At 49.5% G+C, this 10,734-nt stretch overlaps 1 protein-coding gene across 1 annotated transcript in view; it reads right to left on the minus strand.

Annotated features, from left to right (window-relative positions):
* TSPAN11 (tetraspanin 11) overlaps window positions 1-10,734 on the minus strand; it is a 203,203-nt gene that overhangs the window by 22,518 nt on the left and 169,951 nt on the right. The gene's annotated exons all lie outside the window — the stretch shown is intronic.

Consider the following 10,734-nt stretch of genomic DNA (forward strand, 5'->3'; position numbering starts at 1 on the left):
GGAGCTGTTATTTCCCCACAAACAACAGGTAATGTGCATCTTCTGTGCTGTAGGTTTCTCACAGTCATAGTTGGAATAATTTCTCACTCTGAAATATGGGTGTGTAGGATTAAGGTCTCCTGGGGTGCTGGGCCAGAGCAAGTGTTGGGGGAGGGCCTTCCCCACCCCTTCTGCCTGTGGTCCCGCCCCCCATTCTGCCCCTGTTTCACCCACAGTCCTGCTCATTCTGCTCCCCCACTGCAGCCCCACAATCCGTTCACTCCTTTCTGCGCCCCCCCAGCTGCAGCCCCAAGACTGGAGAACCTCTGCCCTCCCCTCCCCCGCCATGGTCCAGGGTCTGCAGCAGGGAGCAAGAGCTCCTCCAACCCTGAGGCTGCAACAGGGAGCGAGAGCATGTCTGCAACTGGGGTCTGGGCACTAGGGCTTACCGTTCCTGCCTGGGACTTCTGCTGGAAATGGGATTGGGGCACTGGGGCTTCCCCTGCCTGCCCCACAGCTTCTGCAAGGGCTCTGGGCTTCTGCTGCCCCATGACGTATTTCTCCTGGGGTACCCATTTTTCTGGGGCCTCCCAGTTGGCTGGGACCCCTGGGCACAGGCCCTATGGGCCTATTGTATAATCCACCACTGTGTATAACCAGGGCCAGCTCCAAGTTTTTTGCCACCCCAAGCAAAAAAAATTTCCCGCGCCCCCCTGGCTGTGCCCCAACTCCGCTCCTTCCCCGCCCCCTTGCAACTCCTTCCCCAAATCTCCGGCCCCACCTCCTCCCCCGGGCGTGCTGCATTTCCCCTCCTACTTGCATGCTCGGGGGAGGAGGCTGGTGAGGTGAGCTGGTGGGAGGTGAGCTGGTGAGGATGGTTCCTGCGGCCCTTCCCACGTCCCCCACCCCTGCAGCTCACCTCCACTGCACCTGCTCCCCTGAGCACGCTGCCACCGCTCCGCTTCTCCCCCCCCCCCCCAGGCTTGCTGTGTGAATCGGCAGTTTTGCAGCAAGCCTGGGAAGGAGAGGGAAGAAGTGGAGCAGCGGCGTGCTCGGGGGAGCAGGCGGCAGTGGAGCGGAGGTGAGCTGGGGGAAGTGGGAGCGGTTCCTCTCCCCCCCCCCGGTTACTTCCTGCGGCCCTCCCTGCGCCCCCCACTGCCGCAGTTCACCTCCACTCAGGGCCAGCTCCTGGCTTTTTGCGCCCCAAGCCAAAAAAAAAAAAAAAAAGGGAGCTGGAGTGCTGCCCTTTGGAAAGTGCTGCCCCAAGCACATGCTTGGAACGCTGATGCCTAGAGCCGGCCCTGTGTATAACCATGAGGGGAGCAGGTATAAACAACCCTAAAACTGACAGGATGGATAGATCTTTTACCTTTTGCTGCTGGGAAGGGAGAAAAGCAGGGGGAGGAGAGGGGAAAAAAAAGGAAAAAGACACCCCCCCCCAAAAAAAACCCTAAAAAATCCCCAGAAAATTTATTTTCAGTTTCAAAAACCAAAAACTGTTCAGTTTTCAATTTTTTTGTCAAAAAATTGGAAAAGTTTCAAGTTTTCATGCACATTTTTGAGAACCCACATCATTACCAATTTTTTTTAAGAATCATACTTACAATGTTTTAACCAACTCCAGGGAAGACTGATTTTTTTTAATATTAAGAGATGATGTTGAAAATGCCGAGACAAAGATTTTTTTTCTCCCCTTCTTTCTAATTCTGATGGGTTCAAAATGTCAAAGCTAAACAACATTGCGGCTGTAAACCTGGGCTCTGTCACTTGAACAACGTGTGTGGAGGGGAAAGCTGGTACCAATCATCTTTGTCTCAAGGCTTGGCTACACTTACAAGTTGCAGCGCTGGTGGAGGCTTTCCAGCGCTGCAATTACACCCCGTCCACACTTGCAGGGCACAACCAGCGCTGCAACTCCCTGGTTGCAGCGCTGGCTGAAAACCCATCCCGGCAGGGGTATAAGGAGTGCAGCGCTGGTGGATCCAGCGCTGCTCAGCAGGTGTGGACACTCACCAGCGCTTTACCTGTCCTCCAGGGAATAAGGAGCTATCCCAGAATTCCTGTTCAGCCACTCTGCTCATCAGTTTGCACTCTACTGCTCTTGCCTCAGGTGACCAGCCCTTTAAATGCCCCGGGAATTTTAAAAATCTCCTTCCTGTTTGCTGCAGCCAGGTGTGGAGTGCAATCAGTTAATCTTTCCAGGTGACCATGCCTCCACGTGGCAAACGAGCCCCAGCATGGAGCAATGGCGAGCTGTTGGACCTCATCAGTGTTTGGGGGGAGGAATCAGTGCAGGCACAGCTGCGCTCCGGCTGTAGGAATTACGATATCTTTGAGCAGATATCAAGGTCCTTGCTGGATAGGGGCCATGATCGGGACGCACTGCAATGCAGGGTGAAAGTTAAGGAGCTGCGGAGTGCCTATTACAAAGCCCGCGAGTGTAATCGCCGATCCGGAGCTGCCCCACGACCTGCCGTTTTACAGGGAGATGGGCGAGATACTTGGGGTGACCCCACTGCCAATCCCAGGATAACGATGGACACTTCTGAGCAGGCTGGGGACAGGAGGAGGAGGCGGAGGCGGCGGCGGAGGAGGAGGCGGGGAGGACACCACGAGTGAAGCTACTGGGATGGGGGACGACCCCCCAGAGTGGGCATGCAGCCAGGATCTCTTCTCAAGCCAGGAGGAAAGTACCCCATCGCAGCAGCCAGCCGTTGCAGAAGGACAAGCAGAGGAGCGGGTTAACGGTAGCGGCTTTTATTTTCTGGGTGGAAATGTTTCTGGAGAGGAAGGGGGGTTATGGCTGCATGCATGCCAGCCTCTAGATGTGGAATAGCCCGTTGATGTGGTCTATCACGTCGCGGTAATCTGCTTCAGTTATCTCAGCAAAAGTTTCAGCCAGGCGTGGGCAATATGCCTGCGCAGGTTTATAGGGAGAGCCACTGTGTTTCTTGTCCCAGTCACGCTGACGCGTCCGCGCCACTGTTCCGCGAGTGGGGGGGGGATCATTTCTGAACACAGGGAAGCCGCGTAGGGTCCCGGGCGGAATCCACATTGCTGTAAAAGAGCCTCCCGCTGTCCCCTAGTGACTCGCAGCAGGGAGATATCTTGCAGGATTAACTCCTGTGAAAAATGTTGGGAGACTCTTTAGTGAAGAGATAGGTAGATAGTGAAGATCACCCTGCAGCTGCATCTTCACTCAACCCCTCTATCACTCCAGATTACCCGAAGCAACCAGCCCCCCTCTATCAATCAAGCCCCACTTCTCCTTCTATAAGCACCCCTCACTCACCATTTCGTGGCTTCTGTCGTGTTATGCGTGTGGGAAAAGAATGTTAAAGTGCAAACTCCTCAGTGTAACAATTCATGTCTGGAGATAGTGGATACAATGCTGCCCCTGTTAAATGTTTCATTTCTACAGTGACCTTGACTCCTGGAGTGGGCAGATGTTCCACAGCACAGAGGCTACAAAATTTGAGAAGAAATCCCCGAAAGAGCAAAGAGGACATGCTGAAGACTGTTCTTCAGCACTCTGCTGCAGAGAGAAAGGAACTGAAGGAGTGGCGAGAGAAGGAAAGCATGATCCGCCAGAGACATTGGCGTAGAAACGCTGTGGCAAAGAAGAAAAGCACAAACCAGCTGCTAGAGATCCTGTCGAGCCAAGCGGACTCTCTCAAGGCAATCTTAGCCATGCAGGCAGAGCAGTCCCGTGCTGCCCCCCCGCCCCCCCCCGTCCCAAAGCTTTTTTCCTTGTGCCCCAATGTCAGCTCAAACCGCCTTTCCCCAGCATTCAGTTTCTTACCACCACCAGCTGCCTCCAACACCTGTTCTTTCACCAACCAGCCCTGATACCTACCACCCTTACCCTCTGCACTCAACCCCCATAACCATGCAGTATATGCACCCTGAAGTGCAGGAATCGTTAAACAGCACTCCAGACAGGACACATGCAAACTTGTGACTGTACAGTTCACCAACCCACACCCCTTCCCTCTTGTGTTCATGAAATGTTGTGTGTCTGTCTGTCTGTCAAGGAATTTTTTTTCTTTACAATAAAACAATTCTTGGCTTTGAAAACAGTCTTTATTATAGCAGATAGTGAAAGATACCTTAGCCCAGTAAAGAAAGAGGCACTGCAAATCATTTTAGGGATAATAGAATAACAGTGTAAACAGTGCAATTCACTCCCATGCAAGTCAGCAAACATTACTGTTGGCTTTCAGCCTCAAATTCTTCCCTCAAGGCATCCCTAATCCTTGAAGCCCTGTGCTGGGCCTCTCTATTAGCCCTGCTCTCTGGCTGTGCATATTCAGCCTCCAGGACTTGAACCTCGGTGGTCCATGCCTCACTGAATGTTTCACCCTTCCCTTCACAAGTATTATGGAGGGTACAGCAAGCGGATATAACCGCGGGGATGCTGCTTTCCCCCAAGTCTAGCTTCCCATACAAGCAACGCCAGCGTGCCTTTAAACGGCCAAAAGCACACTCCACAGTCATTCGGCACCGGCTCAGCCTGTAGTTGAACCGGTCCTTGCTCCTGTCAAGCTTCCCTGTATAGGGTTTCATGAGCCAAGGCAGTAACGGGTAAGCGGGGTCTCCAAGGATCACAATGGGCATTTCCTGTCTGGGAAAAAAGTCCCTGCCTGCATCTTCCTGAACAGGCCACTGTTCCGAAAGATGCGTGCATCATGCACCTTTCCAGGCCAGCCTGTGTAAATGTCAATGAAACGCCCGCGGTGATCCACAAGCGCCTGGAGAACCATAGAGAAATACCTTTCGATTAACGTACTCTGATGCCAGGTGGGGGCAGAATAGGAATATGCGTCCCATCTATTGCCCCTCCACAGTTAGGGAAACCCATTTGTGCAAAGCCATCCACCATGTCCTGCACGCTCCCCAGAGTCACGGTTTTTCTTAGCAGGATGCGATTAATTGCCTTGCAAACTTGCATCAAAACGATTCCAACGGTCGACTTTCCCACTCCAAACTGGTTCCCGACCGACCGGTAGCTGTCTGGATTTGCCAGCTTCCAGATTGCAATAGCCACCCGCTTTTCCACCGTCAGGGCAGCTCTCAATCTTGTGTCCTTGCGCCGCAGAGTGGGGGCGAGCTCAACACACAGTCCCATGAAAGTGGCTTTTCTCATACGAAAGTTCTGCAGCCACTGCTCGTCATCCCAGACTTCCATGACGATGTGATCCCACCACTCAGTGCTTGTTTCCCGAGCCCAAAAGCGGCGTTCAACGGTGCTGAGCATTTCTGTGAATGCCACAAGCACTTTGGTGTCACACGTGGCAGGAGAATCGATATCGATATCATCGTCAGACTCCTCACTGTCACTTTGGAGCTGAAGGAATAGCTCGACTGCCAAACGTGTTGTGCTGGCGACACTCATCAGCACAGTCCTCAGCAGCTCGGGCTCCATTTCCCACAGAGTAAAACAGACACTCACAATGGCGCCAAACGTTGCCGGAAAGACAGAATGCTGGGATGTGAAGCGATGCACCACGGGGCGTTGGAACAGGAAGCGGAATGACACACACACTTCCTTCCCCTTCCCACAATACTCAGCGCCAAAACGGCGCCAAAATGGGACGAGGTGTTCTGTGGGATAGCTGCCCACAATGCACCTCTCAATACAGCGCTGGAAAGTGCTGCAAGTGTGGCCACACTGCAGCGCTGGTAGCTGTCAGTGTGGCCACACTCCAGCGCTGGCCCCTACACAGCTGCATGACCAGCGCTGTAACTCCCAGCGCTGCAACTTGTAAGTGTAGCCATACCCTCAGTCCCTCCGTAAACCTTTCCTTTGCTGTGATACCTACCAACAAACCTGGCATCAGTTGAAGTTGCTAGTGAGCAAAGACCACTGCCTGTCATGGTGACCAATCTTGTCTCATTGTTTCCTTTTACTCCCACATCGATCTGCAGTCACCTATTTATCTCTTGTCTTACATTTAGATTATTAGCTCTTTGGGGCATGGGCTGCTTTTCGGTCTGTGTTTGTAGAGGGGCTAGTACAATGGGATGCTGCTCCAGAGCTAGCACTTCGAGGCATTATGGTAGTAATAACAACAATAATGGTGAATTTCATGCTTTGTGGAGGTCTGTTGACAGCAGCTAACATCTGGCTAGCGAATCCACTTAGGGTACGTCTACACTACGGGATTATTCCGAATTTGCATAAACCGGTTTTGTAAAACAGAATTTATAAAATCAGGTGGAGCGCGGCCATACTAAGCACATTAAATCGGTGGTGTGCGTCCATGGTCCGTGGCTAGCGTCGATTTCTGGAGCGTTGCACTGTGGGTAGCTATTCCCTAGCTATCCCATAGTTCCCGCAGCCTCCCCCGCCCCTTGGAACTTCCGGGTTGAGATCCCAGTGCCTGATGGGGCAAAAATCATTGTCGCGGTGGTTCTGGGTAAATGTCGTCAGTCACTCCTTCGTGGGAAAGCAACGGCAGACAAGCATTTCGCGCCTTTTTCCCCTGGATTGCCCTGGCAGATGCCATAGCATGGCAATCATGGAGCTTGTTTTGCCGTTTGTGACTCTCACCGTATGTGTACTAGATGCCGCTCACAGAGGCGATTCAGCAGCGCTACACAGAAGCATGCTTTTGCTTTTGCATGACAGCAGAGATGGTTACTAGCCATATTGCACCATCCAAACCCTTCCATAAATTGGAACTGCGGATGATCATGGCTACCAGTCCTTTTGTACCAGTTGCTGCTAGTGCCCTGGCCAATCAGCCAGGCGCAAAAGCCAAGATTGGTTACTAGCCGTATTGCACCTTCCATCGTTTTGTACCATTAGCTGCTGTCATAAGTGCCCCTGGCCGATCAGCCAGGGCGCAAAAGCAAAAATTGGGAATGACTCCCTGAGTCAATCCCTCCTTTTTGGTTTCTAAAAATAGAATCAGTGCTGCCTAATATAGGCAAGTGTGCTAGAGAACCACCGTATCATAGAACCAGAGAGCACAGCTGCTCTGTGTCAGAGCCTGCAGAAATTATTATCTGTATGCTATTCACAGGGGGTGCTCCTGTAACAACCCCACCTGTTGATTCCGTTCTTCCCCCAGCCTTTCTTGGCTACCGTAGCATTGTCTCCCCACTTGTGTGATGAATTAATAAAGAATGCAGGAATAAGACACACTGACTTGTTAGTGAGAAATGAGTGGAAGGCAGCCTCCAGCTGCTATGATAGTCCAGACAGGACATTAAGCAGTGTGTAGGAGAGAAGCCCAGCATCCCACTGCTAGTCCAGGGCAACTGAATCTTTTCTTTACACATGAAGGGTGGGGCTGATGGAGCTCAGCCCCCTGTTGCTATGATGAGGATGGTTACCAGCCATATTGCACCATCCATCCACCAGAAAAAATTAGGGCCAATAGGCTGATGACGAGGACGGTTACCAGTCCTTTTGTACCATCAGTTGAGGCTGATCATGAGGATGGATTTCCAGCTTTTTGTACGATCAGCTGATGCTGATGATGAGGATGGATTTCCATCATATTGTACCATCAGCCGCCCATGGCGGGGGGGGGGAGCAAGGATGTTGGTGTTGAGTGCTGCACTATCGCGTCTATCTGCAGCATTCAGTAAAGATAGGGTGACATGTAAAAGAGTCAGAGGATTGTTTTACCTTTCGCTTCTGGGGGTGGGTGGGGGGTGGGTGAGTAGATTGCCAAGCTATGCCCTGACCCGCGGACACTGTGTTTGACCCTAGAAGCATTTGGAGCTCAGCCAAGAATGCAAATAATTTTCGGAGGCTGCAGGAACTGTGGGATAGCTTCAGTCCTCCAGTCCATGAGCGTCCATTTGATTCTTTGGCTTTCCGTTACGCTTGTCACGCTGCAGTGCGCTGAGTCCCTGCTATGGCGTCTGTCTGGAGATTTTAAAAAAAGGATTCTGAATTTCATCTTCTGTAACGGAGCGCTGATAGAACAGATTTGCCTGCCCTTACAGCGATCACATCCGCATGGTCCATGCGGGAGCTCTTTTTTTATTTTGATTTCGGACTGCATCGCCACCCGTGCTGATCGGAGCTCCACGCTGGGCAAACAGGAAATATTCAAAAGTTCGCGGGGCTTTTCCTGTTTACCTGACCACTGCATCCGAGTTCAGATTGCGGTCCAGAGCGGTCACTGGTGCACTGTGGGATAGCTCCCGGAGGCCAATACCGTCGATCAACGTCCACACTAACCCTAATCCGATATGTTAATACCGATACTAGCGTTACTCCTCTCGTTAGGGAGGAGTACAGAAACCGGTTTAAAGAGCCATTAAAATCGATATAAGGTGCCTCCTAGTGTGGACGGTTTTGGCGTTAAATCGGTTTTACGCTCCTAAAACCGATTTAAACGCCTAGTGTAGACCAGGCCCTAGAGAAAAGAAATCTCTTCCTATTTGACAGAAAACGAGAGAACTAGAGACAATTGATAACTGTCCTCCGAAGGGAGGTAATAGAGTTATGTAAAACAGGAGGTAACAGTGCTTAGATACAATTGCAGCCTTAGAAATGGAGTGAGTGAAGGAAACTGAACTTAACATGATTTCTAATTTGTAAGATAATTTAAAGGGTGATGAAAGTAACTGATTCCTAGATTTAAACACCCTGAAAGCAACATGTATGAAAATTAAGGCTGATGTGATCTTAAAGAATGCAAATCTATATCATGCCATCAATTCTTAAGCAGAACACCCTCTTGATTTCAATAGGGAGCTTGTTTTAAAAGTCAATAGCATGATACTGCCCACGCTCAATCTTGCATCTGAGCAGAAACTGTGAGAGATCACAGGCTGCAAATTTCTCTTGACCAGCAGATGACTCCACACACTGCACTGCTAAGAAAATGGTCTTGGTTTTGATAGTGGAAAGACACAAAACAGATGTCACCATTTAGATCATTTAGAAGATAGGAAAGGAAAAATGGGGACTCGCTATGTCTACAAAATGTTTTGCTGAGGACTCATGGACTATTGTGTCAAGCTGGGGCTAGGCACAAATAGAACCACTGCAACAGCTGGCATCAGAAATTCCAAGATTTAAAGGAGAGCAATAAAACCTTGTTCAACATTCATTGCTTAGGCCACATTGCACCATTATGTGCTGCTGATCAGGGAGCTGGAACAATTTTTATAGTGGGGGAGCTAAAAGCCACTTACCTAACTGTATACCCTGTATACAATGGAAACCACTTCAAGTGGGGGGTGGGTCAGCACTGCCCACCCCCAGTTCCAGCACCTATGCTGCTGATGTATATGTGGTTTGACCATAAATTGTAGAGAAGTTATGCAATGATTTTCACCACCATTTTGAAATAGCTGTAAGAGGATATGACTTTCTCAATTCAAAGCATTTGAAGAGTCCAACACGACTGTGGTGGTTAAGTTTGCAAGATTGTGTTGACAGGGTAGTAAACCAATACAATGCATTTCTCAGCTAGAGCCACAGCATGGGAAGAAGCTGTTGATTTGTCTGATAACTGTTGAAAGAAACAACTGTAGAGCCCTTCTGGCCAAAAAAAAAAAAAGTCATTTCAATTTTTGAAAGCCACTCATCCTCTTTTAATACATTTCAAAGTGGTTCTCCAGTGCACAGTCGCAATCTGCCTGTATTGCAAACCAGAATGAGAATGCTAGAGAAATCTCTGGTGGCTCCTGTTATATTTCTCTGTACACAAGAGCAACAAAGACCATGAATCTAAATAACTTTCATTTAGATAAAAAGAACAAACCAAAAAAAAGTCCCCTTGAGAGAGCGAGAGCATCCACAATGAGTTATGTCTCTCAGATCGTTAGCAGTCTGACCAGAACTGAACAAAAAATGGTTACCAGCAACAGCATAGTATCACCTTAGAGATTGCAGTATCATCTTGGAGATTGCAGTATCACCAAGCACAATCTTTGAGAAATCATGTGTCAGGCCCCCAGATCATGAGATTGGCTTAAAATCATGATTTTTTTTTTTAAATAAAGGTTGGGTTGTTTTCCTTTTCCTTCTGGTTTCTGAGCCTTTAGGGTGTACTTATTGCATATTTATTCTCTGTAACTCAGAGTGCTGAGAATAAATAAATAAAGCTGAGATTCTCATGAAATCTAATTCCAGCAGTCTGGGCTTTTATAAAACCCCTAAACATCATGGCTATTAGTCAAGATGATCCAGGGCGCAACTCCATGCTCTGGGTGTCCCCTAAGCAGCTGACTGCCAGAATCACTTGATATTTGCCCTGTTCTGTTCATTCTCTCTGAAGCATCTGGCACCAGTCACTGGTGGAAGAACAGCTACTGGGCTAGATGGATCATTGGTCTGCCCCAGTTTGGCCATTCTTATGTTCTTGTGAGAATCATGATAAAAGCCTGAGACTTAAGAGGTTTACTTATGTCATAGGGTCTCACCCCCACTTTGAGCTTGTGGGTTCAAAGATGGGGACCCGACTTGGTTTCCCTCTAAACTAAAATCCTAGTTTAGATCTAGTAAGCTGCCACCACTCAATCAGGAATTGTGGATTGAGACACAGTCCTTCCCCAAAATCCTAGGGGATTCCAAGAGCCCCAAATCCATGGAGTTCTTACACCCAGGAGAAACCAACCATTCCCCCTGCTTCCTCCCCCCTCCCTTTTCCTAGGAGAGATACCGGGATCTAACTACAGAGGGATACCCCCCCCCTTCTCTTTCCCTGAGAATCCACCCAAGGAAAGACCAAACAAGTCCTTAATAGAAAAGAATTTATTAAAGACTAAAAAGAAAATACAGAA

The sequence above is a fragment of the Mauremys reevesii genome, linkage group 1 (genome assembly GCF_016161935.1).
Source record: "Mauremys reevesii isolate NIE-2019 linkage group 1, ASM1616193v1, whole genome shotgun sequence".
NCBI classification, from domain to species: domain Eukaryota; kingdom Metazoa; phylum Chordata; order Testudines; family Geoemydidae; genus Mauremys; species Mauremys reevesii.